General features: G+C 40.4%; 1 long non-coding RNA gene across 2 annotated transcripts in view; it reads left to right on the top strand.

The window, feature by feature from the left end:
- The first annotated feature begins 1619 nt into the window (after positions 1-1619).
- The window catches only part of LOC107648993 (uncharacterized), a 126956-nt gene continuing 113303 nt past the window's right edge, over positions 1620-15272 (top strand). The window contains exons 1-2 of one of the 2 annotated variants that reach the window (XR_008911383.1): positions 1620-2141; positions 9848-10000. This is a non-coding gene — a long non-coding RNA (uncharacterized LOC107648993). The remainder of the gene's footprint in view (positions 2142-9847; positions 10001-15272) is intronic. The other variant, XR_008911384.1, reaches the window with a different exon arrangement.

Genomic DNA, 15272 nt, shown 5'->3' with positions numbered 1-15272 from the left:
TGGGGCTTTCTGCTTCCTAGCTGGAGGGAGGCGGCGTCCTAGTAACTCCTTCTATTTTTATTTATTAAAAGAACCAGTCTCCTCCCCGGCAGTGGCCGAGATGAAATTTACATTATCTAACAAGCGGAGCATTATAAATCAGTAAGCCAGTGACGTTCCCGGCTTTCTGGAGCGACCTTCCCCGGTGGAAGGGAGCCCGGCTGAGGGTGAATCAGCCAGCCAGCGGCTACAAAAGCGCTCAGAAAGAGTCCGCCGAGGCTTTCACTACTGGAAGGCGGGACTTGCGGGCCTTGTTTTCTCCGAAGTCTGGGCGCAGCTCTAGAAGACTGGCCGCCTCCTCCCCCCACCCCCATCCTCTCCTCCCCTCCTCCCTTCCCTCCAGTAGCCAGTGGCTCCAAATTTTTTTGCTGCCCATCCCCCCTTCTCTCTTCCTTCTCAGTAGCCCGTGTCTCCAAATTTTGTACTGCCCCTCCCTTTCCCATCCCCCTCCCCTCCCTGGACCTCCGGTTCTTCCAGCGCGCCTAGCCTTTTTTTTTTGGGCTTATTTCAACCCCACTCACTAAGGCCCGAGTAACCTAACTTTAGGGGCTCATGAAAAGAAAGTCACCATTAAAAAACAGATCAGCGAAGTAGATTCAGCAAGAGAGATCATAAAGATTTGTTTCAAGACACACCAAACTAAAAAAAGTAACTGCAGGAAGTTAAACATACAACACAATGCAAAAAAAAAAGGGGGGGGTCCTAATCTTATGTTTAAAGCTTTAATTTTTTTTAGGGTTTGTAGTTTTCCTTCCCTAAGTCCAGAAACAACAAAGGAAACTAAGGGATTTTAAAAATTGTTTTTAAAAGATTGTGTTTGGAGGGGAATCCTCCCCACCCCCACCCCTCCCGGAAATCTGCCTAGGAGACGCCGGCAGCAGCCACAGCAGCTGCAGCGACAGCACCAGCACATGGAGAGCCCTCCCTTGCGAGCGAGTGTGCGCCGCAGCTCCAGGCGCAGCCATCTAACAAACCAAGGAAGTACAGAATGTGCCACGTGAGGTCGGCCCTTTCTCTGGTTACAACCATCTGAGCGCAAAGTTTCTCAAACAAAACCATTGGCTGTTCCGACAGGCCCCGGCCCTGTCTGGGCATTACAAGCACTGCATTCAGAGCGCGCTGTCTGGAAAACGGCCGGGCCCCCGAGTTACTTAGTGCCACCCAGTGTTGGCAGCGAGAAAGGAGAAGGTTAAGTACCGGCGGCGGGCGCTGGCTCAGTTCAACCCAGGAAAAATAGAATCTGGCTGTTGCTTACTGGGTCAGGGGTCAGTCGTTTGTGCTTGTGTGTGTGTGTGTGTGTGTGTGTGTGTGTGTGTGTGAGTGAGAGAGGTAGTATTTCATGGAAGCTAATGCAACGTTAAAAGCAAAGCAAAACTCGACAACACTTTCCACCCCGCAAGCTGCCTTCTTTCTTCGCCCGTCTTAAGCTCCTTACAAAAAACAACTTATGTATCCACCTCATCTTTTACCAAGGGGGGCGGGGGCGGGGAGCGCGCGTGTGATAAACCCCCCATGCGTGCAGGCGGGCGGGCAGTTCTCTCTCTGGCTGACTGCGAGGCTCATTCCCCTCCTCCCCCCTCCCACTCCCATCTCTGTAGTCTCCTTCATTTTGACATTCACAGATCTGCCTAGAAACTGTGACAAGGGTTACAGTTACACGTAGGAGAGTTCTAGTCAGAGAAGTCTCCTACATCAACTCCCGGACGTTATTCTTCTCCCGGAATGAATCTTTCTCCGCCTGAAGGGATGAACTCTTTTCTGTTGGAAAACCCCCACCTGTTACATAAAGACGTTTATTTCCCTAGGGGCTTGTCATCTTCAGGGACTATCTTTCCAGGAGGAAGGCTCTTTAAGAGTGGTTTTAAAAATGTAACTCCGGGCCCGTGTGCGCGCCAGTGTTAAGCTTAGATTGGGGGGAGGGAAGGAAGAAGGATACAATGAGTTGTTTGTGACCTTGAGCTAGGCGTTTATTTCACTTCTCAGCCTTTGTAAAATGGAGAGTGGAACTAAAATGGAGTGTGGGACGAGCGGATCCCTGGAAGGTCCCTCCACCCCTAGCTTTTGAGGAGGAAGCCGAGAGAAAGAACGAGGCAGAGCAGAGGGTAACCAGAGATGGGCGTCTGGGGGGAGGGAGGCGGATGGGGGATGCTCCGCGGGGGAGGAAGAGAACCTTGCCTACTACCTTGGCTCGAGGTGTGTATCCCAGCCCAGGAAACTGGAGAATACAGTTTGGATCCTTTGTTCCTCGGGTGTGCCAGAGAGCCATTTGCTCAGCAGAAGCGACTGGAGAGCAGGAATAAGCATTGGGCAGTTGGGCAGTGACCGGGCAGGTGAACAGAAATGATTGAGTCAGATTCTTACCAAACGGGTCTGTCCCCCTTATCTTCCAACTGAGGACCTCGGCCTCTTACTGTTTACAAGCTGGCTATATTTAGTGGGGAAAGCCGTCCTGGGCACTGGGGGTGGAGCATGGGGAAGGGACCCAGGGCACCACACCTCTCTTCTCCAGGGGGCATTTCCATGGGAAACTGCTAACAGATGGGTGGCAAGATATTTAAGCACTGTCTTCACCCGGGTCTGACACGAGGAAAGGACCCCCTGAGGCCTGGCACTCCTCCCCACCCCCACACCCCCCAAAGGCTGCCAGAGTTTTTAGCCAGTGTTTATTCTTGCTCCCAGTGACGCCCTAAAGGTTACAGAACAGTTACTGATCTGATCCAATAAAAATAAATGAATAATTTAAAAATAAAGCTCCCAAAGAAATATGGAGAGATTTCCCCTCTTTGCCAATTTTTTTTTTTAAACCCTTACCTTCCGTCTTGGTATTGGCTCCAAGGCAGAAGAGTGGTAAGGGCTAGGCAATGGGGGGTCAGGTGACTTGCCCAGGGTCACACAACTGGGAAGTATCTGAGTTCAGATTTGAACCTAGGACCTCCCATCTCGTCTCTAGGCCTGGCTCTCAATCCACTGAGCCACCCAGCTGCCCCCCAAATTTTTTTTAAAAATTGGCAAAGAGAGGGGGCAGCTGGGTAGCTCAGTGGATTGAGAGCTAGGCCTAGAGACAGGAGGCCAACCCCCCACCGTTGCCTAGCCCTTACCACTCTTCTGCCTTGGAACCAATACACAGTATTGATTCCAAGATGATAGGGAAGGTTTTAAAAAAGAAATTAAAAAAAAAAACTTTAAAAAAATTGTATAATAATAACCATCTCTTTACTTCCTCCAATCTCAATATAAATCCCAATTGTTTTCCTCTAGAAGTGGTGAAGAGAGTTGGGGAAGGTTTTGTTTGTTTATAATACTTTCCCTTGGATTGCTAAGCAGTTACCTAAGTGATTTGACCAGATGGTATCATTTTATAGACTCACAGGATCTGAACCCTGACCAAAGACCTTCAGGATGTTCTAGCCTGGTTCCCAAACTTTTTGTTCTCAGGCAGTACTCCTTTATATTCTTAAACATTATTGAAGACCCCAAAGAGCTTTTGTTTATGTGGGTTTTAACTATTGATATTTACTATATTAGAAATTTAAAAGCATAACTTTTTAAAATGTTTATTCATTTAAAAAGTAATAAACCCATTATGTGTTAACATAAATAACATGTTTTATGAAAAATAACTATTTTTTCCAAACAAAAAATAGAAGTGACATTTTTTACACATTTCTGCAAATCTATTTCATGTCTGGCTTAATAGAGGACAGCTGGATTCTCATATCTGCTTCTGCATCAATCTGTTGCAATCTGTTGTTTTGGTTGAAGTATAGCAAGAAAATCTGGCCTCACACAGATATGTAGTTGGAAAAGGGAGGTCTATTTTAACAGTCATATAATGTCTTAGTATTATTATGAAAATAATTTTCATCTTGTACATTCCCTGAAGGAGTCTTGGTGATCCCCTGAAGGAGTCTTGGTGATCCCCAAGGGTTCACAGACCACATTTTGAGAGCAGATGATCTAGGCCATACTTTGAAATCAGATGATCTCAATTCCCTCATTTTATAGAGTGGTCACACAGATTAAAATGTAATTGGAAAATATTTAACAAAATAAATTAAAATACAATAAAACACAAGTAATGTTAGTATGTGGTTTTCTAAGCCATCCATTTAGCAGGTTTCCTTGCATAGGGTTTATTGTCTTCTGTTTCTATTTGAGTTTGACATTATTAAAGGACAATTTCTACAATAAAAAAATAAAAAAATTTTAAAAAGAGTTAAAAATTAAATTAAAAAAAGAGTGGTCACATACTTAGTGAAAGGTGAGATAGGAGCTAGGCTTCCTAACTCCAGGATAAATGTTGTCTCTACTACTAAACTGTGAAGAATACTGTGAAGTGAAGAATACTGCCTTTGAACTGACAAAAGGTACAGAGGCAACCATTCTGTTCCATTCATTATTGGTACAGTTTTATCAGCAGGCTCCCTAGCATCTTAGCATTTTCCACTAATATTTTTCCTTAAGGAAACTATTCACTCACTGAGTATTCAAATAATATTTATTCAGGCAGTGTGGTACAGCAGACTAAGTTTGGAGTCAGAGGACCTAATTCAAATCCCTTGCTACACTACCTCTGTGACTTTGGGCAAGTGACAAGCCCTCTGGGCCTCAGTTTCCTCATCTGTCACATGAGGAATTTAGACTAGATGATCTCTAAAGTCACTTCCAGTCTACAATGTTCAAGGTACTGTGCTGTTCTGGTGTAGGAAATAGAAAGATGTACTCTCTGACTTCCTGGATCTCACACCCACAAGAAGAGATAAAACAGATTACACACATAAAAAAAAAAAAGAAAAAGAAAGAAAGGCATAATAAAGTGCTGTATTGAGTGAGAAGAAGCAAAGTTTTGCTTCTGATTGGGGGTATCTGGGAAGGCTTCAGGGAGGAGGCAATATTTGACCTGGGACTTGAGGGGAGAATGGAAAATGAGCAGGTGGATATGGTGAATAGTAAGGACATTCGAAGTAGAGAAAACAGATGGAATTTAGAGGAATTATTCCAATCAATAATAAAAGTTAATATTTATATAGCACTTAATATGTGCCAGGCATTTTTACAATTATTTTTTTATTTGGTCCTGACAACAACCCCAGGATATAGGTGCTGTTATTATCTGTGTCTTTCAGATGTTAAGTGATTTGTCCCAGGACAGCTAGAAGTGTTTAATTTGAACTCAGATCTTCCTGACTCCAGGCCGGAGGCACTTTTCTTATAACAACCCTATGAGTTTGGTAGTGCAGGTACTATTCCCTGCCCTTCCCCCATACAAGCTTTCATGAAAGAAATGACATTTGAGTTTTGCCTAAGGAATAGGAGGAGGATTTTAACTGGGGAAAATCAGGAATCACATTGCTCTAAAACATACTCTCTACATCCCATCCACCTAGAATCCTCTCTAGGAAAATCAGAATTTGACTTTTATCTAGGTCACTTTAAGAGAAGGAAAAGGAATCCTGTTTCCCTGCAGTGACCCACTCTGATTGAATATAGAACAAGCTTTGTTTAACCAGACAAATAATACAGAGGACTTTCTCCCAAGTCCATAAACCATGAAAACATCTCTCCTTCCTTTGTTATTTATTGGGTAGCCCCTTTCCCCAAAGGACTGCGTATAGTCCTTAGAATATTGTCCTGTGAAGCCCCTTAACTGCCCTCCCCAAAAAAGAAAGCACCCAACCTATCCATCCCTTTCCTAGACTGCTTATTTATTTGTTTGTTTGTTTATTTTTTGAGATCATTACCTTCCATTTTGGAATCAATGATGTGTATTGGCTAGGCAATGGGGGTCAAGTGACTTGCCCAGGGTCACACAGCTGGGAAGGCTTATTGTCTTATGATAGTCCTCTAGACTTATAATACATACCACAGTGGGACTGAATCCTCCCCAAAAGGGCAAACCATCCAGGGTCTGCTTCTCAGAGCCCTGTAAAGTCCCTCCCCGAAACTAAGAGTCCTAGGGAATGGCAAAGCCAGGGCAGGGGCCCTCCACTGTCTCTGTTTTATTGTTTTTTGACTCTGCCTCCCACTTGGTCCAGGAAAATTTTCTATTGCTCAGCTGCTGCCGGCTAGTCTTCTAACAGGTACTGGCCTGACACAAGCGCTCCCTGCTGCCCCATCTCTGCTTCTCTCTGCCCCCACCCTACTCCGGGGCTACAGTGCTTTCTTGAAGCACACGTTTCCCTGGAGAGACCCAGGTAGAGGCTGCAGTGGTCTAGGGTGCAAGCTTCCTCTCCTGGGAGTCTTTCTGGAACCTTTTTTCTCCCTGTCTCTTTCAGTGGGTCTCCGAGGACAGACATAAGGTGGGTATGAACTGGTAATCAGTCATCCCACCTCAATTCCCTCCTCAGTAAAACGAGGGAGCTGGACTTGATTTCCAAGGTCCCTTCTAGCTTTAAATTTAAGAGCGGCTAACTCAGTATGGTATTAAAAGAGACAAAAGAGACCCACCCAGGGAAGGCCTCCTCTTATCAAAGAGCTAACTTTATCAAGGGAATTTTAATGCCTCATTCAGAAAAAAATGAGAAGCTTTCAAGTCCTTCTGGGTATATTTCCTACACTGGTTAAGCATAGAAACCCAGAGAAGACTGCCTTTATTTAGTACAATCCCCCTTATTTACAGGTGAAAGCCTAAGGAAGTTTAGTCCTTACCTAAGGTCATATTTGATCCAGGACTCTCCAGCATCTCACCTGAGACCCAAAGAATAGAGCTGGGGCAGCAGCCACAGTGCGGCCAGCCACCCATGATCAACTGTCTCTTACACTCAAAAAAGAACTGAGCCAAAGGGATATTTGCAGATACATACAACTACAAGGAGAATAAGCCGGTCGTTCTTTCTGTTGGCCTGGGATCTCAGAACCATGATAACATTCACGTGGGAACAGATCTGAGGTCACCTACCTTCTACAACCCTTACCATAATACTTCAAAGAGCTCACAATCTCAGTACTTCTGAATTGGAAGAGACTTCAGAGACGGTAGAGCCTGAATAGAAATTCTCTCTGCCACATTTCTGACTCATCCAGCTGCCCTTAGAAGACCTCCAGTAATGGGGAGCCCACTCCTTCCCATTCCACTTTTGTACAATTCTAATAATAGGAAGTTTTTCCTTATATCAAGCCAAAATCTTCTTCTGGAACTTCTCCCTTTTGCTTCTAGCACCTTCTGCCCTCCAGGGCCAAGCAGAACAAGTCTAATCCCTCTTCCATGTGACAGTCTTTCAAACACTTAACACAGCTATCATCTCTCCCCTAAGTCTTTCTTTCCCCAGGCTAAATCTCCCTAGTTGCTCTGGTGACAGGGAGCTGACTCATAACAGATGCCAAAAATATGAATGACAGTTTTGCAGAGAGGGTCAGAGCACTTTACTGATTAGGCCAACATGTTTACTAGCTCACTTGGTGTTCACACACACACACACACACACACACACACACACACACACACAGCAGTGATGCCTGGGAGGGCAGTCAGTGTTCCATGAATTCACTGGAAAAACAGTGGCTCAAACCACTAAAGTACATTCAAATTCTTCTCTAACCATGGTTCAATTCATTTCACTCCCAGGCTAAATTCTTTCAGGTCTGGGACCTCTGGACTTCTGATAATTTGTTGACTAATAGGGTTAGGTTGCAGGTGAGTTTTCCTCCCTCACAGGGGAGACTCAGGGCTGATCCTGGGGAAAACTGTGAAGGGATGGTTATTGGGGAAGGGATGATTGGTTTATTTTAGGTTTCTTCTATGTCCTTTAAAAAATATTGTTAGCATTTTTATATAAGAAAAGCTCATATTGAATACCCTAGCCCAGCAACAAATTGGATCAATCCATCAGGGATGCTTTGATCTGTGATCAGTCAGGCCAGCAGAGCAGCTCACCGTGCCCCACAATGAACTTCATGATTTCTCCAGAAAAAAAGAAAAGGCTTTCTGGTGGCAGAAGTTGGGAGGCACCCCTTTACCACACATATTCTCTACACTGTATATAGTGTATCTTTCTGCTGTTGTACTTTAAAAAAAAGTTTTTATTTAATTAATTTAGAATATTTTCCCATGGTTATGTGGAGTCAAAGAGCAATTCCGTTAGGTTTTATGTGTATCATTGTTCAAAACTATTTCTATACTAACATTTGCACTAGAGTGATCATTTAGATCCCCAATCATATCCCCATGTGATCAAGAAGTTGTTTTTCTTCTGTGTTTCTGCTCCCACAGTTCTTCCTCTGGATGTGGATAGCGTTCTTTCTCATAAATCCCTCAGAATTGTTCTGGATCACTGCATTGCTGCTACTAGAGAAGTCCATTACATTTGATTGTGCCATAATGTATCAGTCTCTGTGTACAATGTTCTCCTGGTTCTGCTCCTTTTGCTCTGCATCAGTTTCTGGAGGTCATTCCAGTTCACATGAAATTCCTCCTGTTCATTATTCCTTTCATCTCTGCTGTTGTACTTTAATCTTTGGGCTATTCTCCCAAGGATCCTTCTATATGCACAAGGTGATGTCTTTTTTCTTTGTCTCACTTTTGGGGGATGTTTTATTCCAGCTGTTCTTATTATACTATTTTAATAAGTAGCTTTATTAAAAACAAAAAAAAAAGCTAATACTGAAACAAATGACAAAATTGGGACATATCCACCTTGATTACATTATAAGAAAAGTGTTAGGCACATACAAAATGCATAAAAATGTTTATACCATATATATTAGATAGGCACTTATAACATGCATAAAATAGTCATGCCATCTATATTATATAGGTACATAAAATGTGCATAAAAATATTCACACCATATATTAAACAGGACCATATAACACACATAAAAATATTCATGCCATCTATATTAGATAGGTGCATACAATATGCATTAAAATGTTCATGCCATGTCTATTAGACAGGCACATACAACATACATAAAAATATTCCCTTCATATATATTAGATAGGCATATATAACAGGTATGAAATATCCATACCATATATATTAGGCAAGCTCATATTTTCTTTGAATAAGTTAGTTAAAATTTCTTTGGAAACAAAGGTCACAATGTTTGTCTTAAAGTATTGCTATTTAAATTTCCATTTTGGTCTGAAATTAACCCTTTTTCCCCCTTTCTTTTTTCTACTTTTAAAAACCCTGACAGAAGAACAGTAAAGGGCCAGACGACTGCGGTTATGTGACTTTCCCAGGGTCACAGACCTAGAAGATGTTTGAGGCTAAATTTCAATTCAGGTCTCCTGGCTCTAGGCCTGGTGCTATATCTATCCACTACGCTACCTAGTGGCTCCTTGAAATTAACTTTCAAGAAATTGTTTCATTCAAAATAACCCAGTAAACATTTAAACTATCATTTTCTTAGGTATTCTTCCTCAGAACCTGGTAATAATAACAAATAAATATATCCAGTTCAAAGGACTGGGCACTGCTTGGGATACCTACTTAAAAATGAATTAATCCAGTGTATAAAAAATAAATAAAAATTTGGCTAGACTCATAAATGTCATATTGTGTTTCCTAAATAGAATATAATCTGCTTGAAGACATCTCATTTCTATATTTGTATATACTCTGAGCACCTAGCAAAGTAGGTACTTAATAAATTGCTTATTGATTGACACATGTCATTTAGCTACTATTCTTTAAAAGGTTTTGCTCACAAAGACAGGTATACCTTTAAAATACAGATTCCAACTACAAAGAACCCATCTGAAAGGGTAGAGAAACACCACATTTGTTGAATGAAAACTCTTTATTATGACAACGGCTTCATAAAATTTTTATGACCTTGGTCTTTGCTTCTTGTCTTTGTACAAGGTCAGAAGAGAAACATTGGAGATTTTCTCAGCCTTGAATGAAGCCTGGACTTCAGGAATGTCATTAACAGCAGGACTTTTCATGATCAATTCCAGTAACCCAGATCTCAAGATACGCCTCAATAAAATTCAAGTAGCCCTCATTGGAACAAAGGTATTGATATTTATTTTTTGTTGTTCCTAATTCTTAGAATCTGACCCACTTTCTGATGGTGGGATTGGGGCTGCTTGGCTTTCATATTACCTTTTCCCAAGAAAATCCCTTTTGCAAGAATGCTACTCCAAATAAGACGGCAGTCAGGTAGTTCCCAAAAAGCACTTTCCAATACTATCTGCCATGTTACTTTTGGCCTCTTCTGTGGCTACTTGAATTTGCTATATATATTGGTTTTGTGAATCATCCTCTCCATTAGATTGTAAACTCCTTGAGAGTATCACTGTCTTTTCCCTCATTTTATATCCTTAGCACTTAGCATACTGCATGACACACAGTAGGCATTTAATAAATGTTGATTGATTGATTGATAGGGAGACTCTAGCATCTATCCATGCTGCCAGGATTTGGGTCCAAGTGGGGGAAAAAAGCCCTTTGTCCTTTTTTTTAATGTTTTCTACCTTTTGGACACTGTCCTCCACAACACACTTAGGGTCCTCCTTCAGCAGTCCCTACCCAGCAAGATCTGTTATTTAGGCCTGTCATTCCCAGATGTCCTATTCTCTACAACAGAAGTCTTTAAAACACAAGGCAAAACACAGCTGAGTGTGGGCCACACTAGATTAAAATGTAATTGGGAAACATTTTTATAAATAAATAAAACACAACAGAATAGAAAGAATGCTAATACGTAGTTTTATAAGTCACTCTGTAGTCTAAAGGGATCCTTGTGTACTATTTAGTAGCCTTGTTTCTACTTAAGTTGGATGTCACTGCTTAAGGGTCCTTAATCTGAGATCTGGGGACTTGTTTTAAAATAGATGTGTTTTTAAAAATGGTTTACAAATTTGCTAATTGTCTTTAGTATCATTGATTTCCTCTGTAATTCCATGTATTTATTTTATTTATTTAAAATTTTTTTTCTCAGAAGGGGTCCAAAGACTTCATTAGTCTGTCAAAGGAATCCAGAACATAAAAGAGTTAAGAACTCCTTGTCTAGACTTTTCCTGTCTTCCTATCAAAATGTAGAGAATCAGCAAGAATCAGGGATGGAGAAGAACTAGAAGCTATCTAACCCACATTGTACCTTAATAAGAATCTGTTTGCTGAAGGCCTCTAGCAAGGGGGAGGCCACAGCCTCAAAGGGAGCTCTAATTTTTACATTATTCTTTCCATCTATCCAGCATCAGCTGCTCTGTAATTTTCTCCTTTAGCCCCAAGTTCTGTCTTTTTGGGGCCAAGCAGAACACATCTATTTCCTTTTTCATATGATGGCCCTTCAAACCTTTGTGTAGTATGTTCTGACCCACTGTGCCAGAGGGGGGGCCTGTTACATTCACCTTACCCCCACAGGGTTCAAGGGTTCTCTAGGGGACTTTGGAAGCATTGGTCTTTAAGGCCATCAGTTGAGCTCCCACTGGTGAAATCCTCTTTCTTCCTTGATAGCTCCCATTGCCTAGTGCCCCAGGTCCATTTAACCACTTAATATCAATTTGCTTGTCTAAAAGCATATACTTCAAATACACAGCCATAAGGAAAATACAAACCACTTTTTTCCAATCACTCTTTGGTAAATTTCCCCTTACACTACCTGGGTCTCTGGGGAGAGTGGGCTAACTCAGTACAGTTTCTATATGACATTGGTCCCACCAAATTCACAGCCAGATGGGGCCCTGCCCTCCCGTAAGTCTTTGTTAAAGCTACTGCTGGGATAATTCCGGAAAGTCAGTCAATCACTTTTTTTTTTAGTTTTTTTCTTTAATTTACTTTGGTCAATTTCAAACATTATTCCTTGGTTACAAAAATCATAATCTATTCCTCCCGCCCCTCCCTCCGCCCTTTCCATTTACTTGTGTCCTTCATCAGAACCTATTTCCATGTTGTTGATATGTTTGCACTAGGATGTTCCTTTAGGGTCTATAACCCCCTCCACCCATGTAGTTAAGCAGTTGCTTTTCCTTGATGTTTCTGTTTCCACAGTTCATCCTCTGAATGTGGATAGTGTTCTTTCTCATAGATCCCTTCAGGTTGTTCAGGATTACTGCATTGCCACCAATGGAGGAGTCCATTACGTTCGATTGTACCACAGTGTATCAGTCTCTGTGTACAATGTTTTCCTGGTTCTGCTCCTTTCTCTCTGCATCACTTCCTGGAGGTTGTTCCCGTCTCCATGGAATTCCTCCACTTTATTATTCCTTTTAGCACAATAGTATTCCGTCACCATCATATACCACAATTTGTTCAGCCATTCCCCAATTGAAAGGCATCCCCTCATTTTCCAATTTTTTGCCACCACAAAGAGCGCAGCTATGAATATTCTTGGACATGTCTTTTTTTCCTTATTCTCTCTTTGGGGTACAAACCCAGCAGTGCTATGGCTGGATCAAAGGGCAGACATTCTTTTAGCACCCTTTGGGCATAGTTCCAAATTGCCCTTCAGAATGGTTGGATCAGTTCACAACTCCACCAGCAATGCATTAATGTCCCAACTTTGCCACATCCCCTCCAGCATTCATTACTTTACATAGCTGTCATGTTAGCCAATCTGCTAGGTGTGAGGTGATACCTCAGAGTTGTTTTGATTTGCATCTCTCCGATTATCAGAGATTTAGAGCACTTTTTCATGTGCTTATTAATAGTTTTGATTTCTTTGGCTGAAAACTGCCTGTTCATGTCCTTTGCCCATTTATCAATTGGAGAATGGCTTGATTTTTTGTACAATTGATTTAGCTCTTTGTAAATTTGAGTAATTAGACCTTTGTCAGAGGTTTTTGTTATGAAGATTGTTTTCCAATTTGTTGCTTCCCTTCTAATTTTGGTTATATTGGTTTTGTTTGTACAAAAACTTTTTAATTTGATGTAATCAAAATTATTTATTTTACATTTTGTGACTCTTTCTATGTCTTGCTTGGTTTTAAAGTCTTTCCCTTCCCACAGGTCTGACATGTATACTATTCTGTGTTCACATAATTTACTTATAGTTTCCTTCTTAAGTTCAAGTCATTCACCCATTCTGAGTTTATCTTGGTGTAGGGTGTGAGGTGTTGATTCAAGCCTAATCTCTCCCACACTGTTTTCCAATTTTCCCAGCAGTTTTTATCAAATAGTGGAATTTTGTCCCCAAAGCTGGGATCTTTGGACTTGTCTTTGGGACTGTCTTGCTGAGGTCCCTTACCCCAAGTCTATTCCACTGATCCTTTCTGTCTCTTAACCAGAACCATATTGTTTTGATGACCACTGCTTTATATTATAGTTTGAGATCTGGTACTGCAAGGCCACCTTCCTTTGCATTTTTTTTTCATTATTTCCCTGGATATCCTTGATCTTTTGTTCTTCCAAATGAACTTTGTTATGGCTTTTTTTTCTACTTCATTAAAAAAGTTTTTTGGTAGTTAGATGGGCATGGCACTAAATGAGTAAATTAATTTGGACAGGATCATCATTTTTATTATATTAGCTTGTCTTACCCATGAGCAATTAATGTTTTTCTAATTGCTCAAGTCTAGTTTTAGTTGTGTGGAGAGTGTTTTGTAGTTGTGTTCATATAGTTCCTGTGTTTGTCTCGGGAAATAGATTCCTAGGTATTTTATTTTGTCTAAGGTGATTTTGAATGGGATTTCTCTTTCTAGTTTTTACTGCTGAACTATGTTGGAGATGTATAGAAATACTGATGACTTATGCGGGTTTATTTTGTATCCTGCAAATTTGCTAAAGTTGTTGATTATTCCCAGTAGCTTTTTGGTTGATTCTCTAGGACTCTTTAAGTAGACCATCATATCATCTGCAAAGAGTGATAACTTGGTCTCCTCATTGCCTATTTTAATGCCTTCAATTTCTTTTTTTTCTCTAATTGCTACAGCTCGTGTTTCTAGTACAATGTTAAATAATAGCAGTGATAACAGGCATCCTTGTTTCACTCCTGATCTTATTGGGAATGCATCTAGTTTATCCCCATTGCAGATGATATTGGCTGATGGTTTTAGATATATACTGTTTATTATTTTTAGGAACGACCCTCCTATTCCTATGCTTTCTAGTGTTTTCAATAGGAATGAGAGTTGCAGTTTGTCAAAGGCTTTTTCTGTATTTATTGAGATAATCATGTGATTTTTGTTGGTTTGCTTGTTGATATGGTCAATTATGTGGATGGTTTTCCTAATATTGAATCATCCTTGCATTCCTGGTATAAATCCCACCTGATCATAGTGAATGATCCTCCTGATAACTTGCTGGAGTCTTTTTGCTAGTATTCTATTTAAGATTTTCACATCTATGCTCATTAAGGAGATTGGTCTATAGTTTTCTTTCTCTGTTTTTGACCTGCCTGGTTTTGGAATAAGTACCATATTTGTGTCATCAAAGGAATTTGGTAGAACTCCCTCTTTGCTTATTATGTCAAATAGTTTGTATAGTATTGGGATTAGCTGTTCTTTGAATGTTTGATAGAATTCACTTGTGAATCCATCAGACCCTGGGGATTTTTCCTTAGGGAGTTCTTTGATGGCTTGTTCAATTTCTTTTTCTGATATGGGGTTATTTAGGTATTCTATTTCTTCTTCTGTTAATCTAGGAAATTTATATTTTTATAAATATTCATCCATATCACCTAGATTGGCATATTTATTGCCATATAATTGGGCAAAATAGTTTTATCATTGGAGTTGAAATCTCCCTTTTTATCTATGATACTGTTAATTTGGTTTTCTTCTTTCCTTTTTTTTATTAGATTGACCAGTACTTTGTCTATTTTGTTAGTTTTTTCAAAAAACCAGCTTCTAGCCTTATTTATTAGTTCAATAGTTCTTTCACTTTCAATTTTTTAATTTCTCCCTAATTTTTAGAATCTCTAGTTTTCTTCTGGGGATTTTTAATTCGTTCACTTTCAAGATTTTTGATTTGCATCTCCAATTCATTGACCTCTGCCCTCCCTAATTTGTTAATATTAACGTAAGGATATAAATATTTCCCTGAGTACTCCTTTGGCTACATCCCATAGATTTTGAAAGGATATCTCATCATTGTAATTTTCTTCAATGAAATTATTAGTTGTTTCTATGATTTGTTCTCTAACTAACTGATTTTGGAGAATCATATTATTTAATTTCCAATTAATTTTTTATTTGGCTCTCCACATACCCTTATGGATCATTATTTTTATTGAATTATGATCTGAAAAGGTTGCATTTATTATTTCTGCTTTTCTGTGTTTGTTTGCCATCTTTGTGAATGTACCATGTGCTGCTGAAAAGAAGGTGTATTCCTTTTTGTCCCT

The sequence above is a fragment of the Monodelphis domestica genome, chromosome 4 (assembly GCF_027887165.1).
Source record: "Monodelphis domestica isolate mMonDom1 chromosome 4, mMonDom1.pri, whole genome shotgun sequence".
In the NCBI taxonomy this organism is placed as follows: Eukaryota; Metazoa; Chordata; class Mammalia; order Didelphimorphia; family Didelphidae; genus Monodelphis; species Monodelphis domestica.
This window is presented reverse-complemented; position numbering and strand designations above follow the sequence as displayed.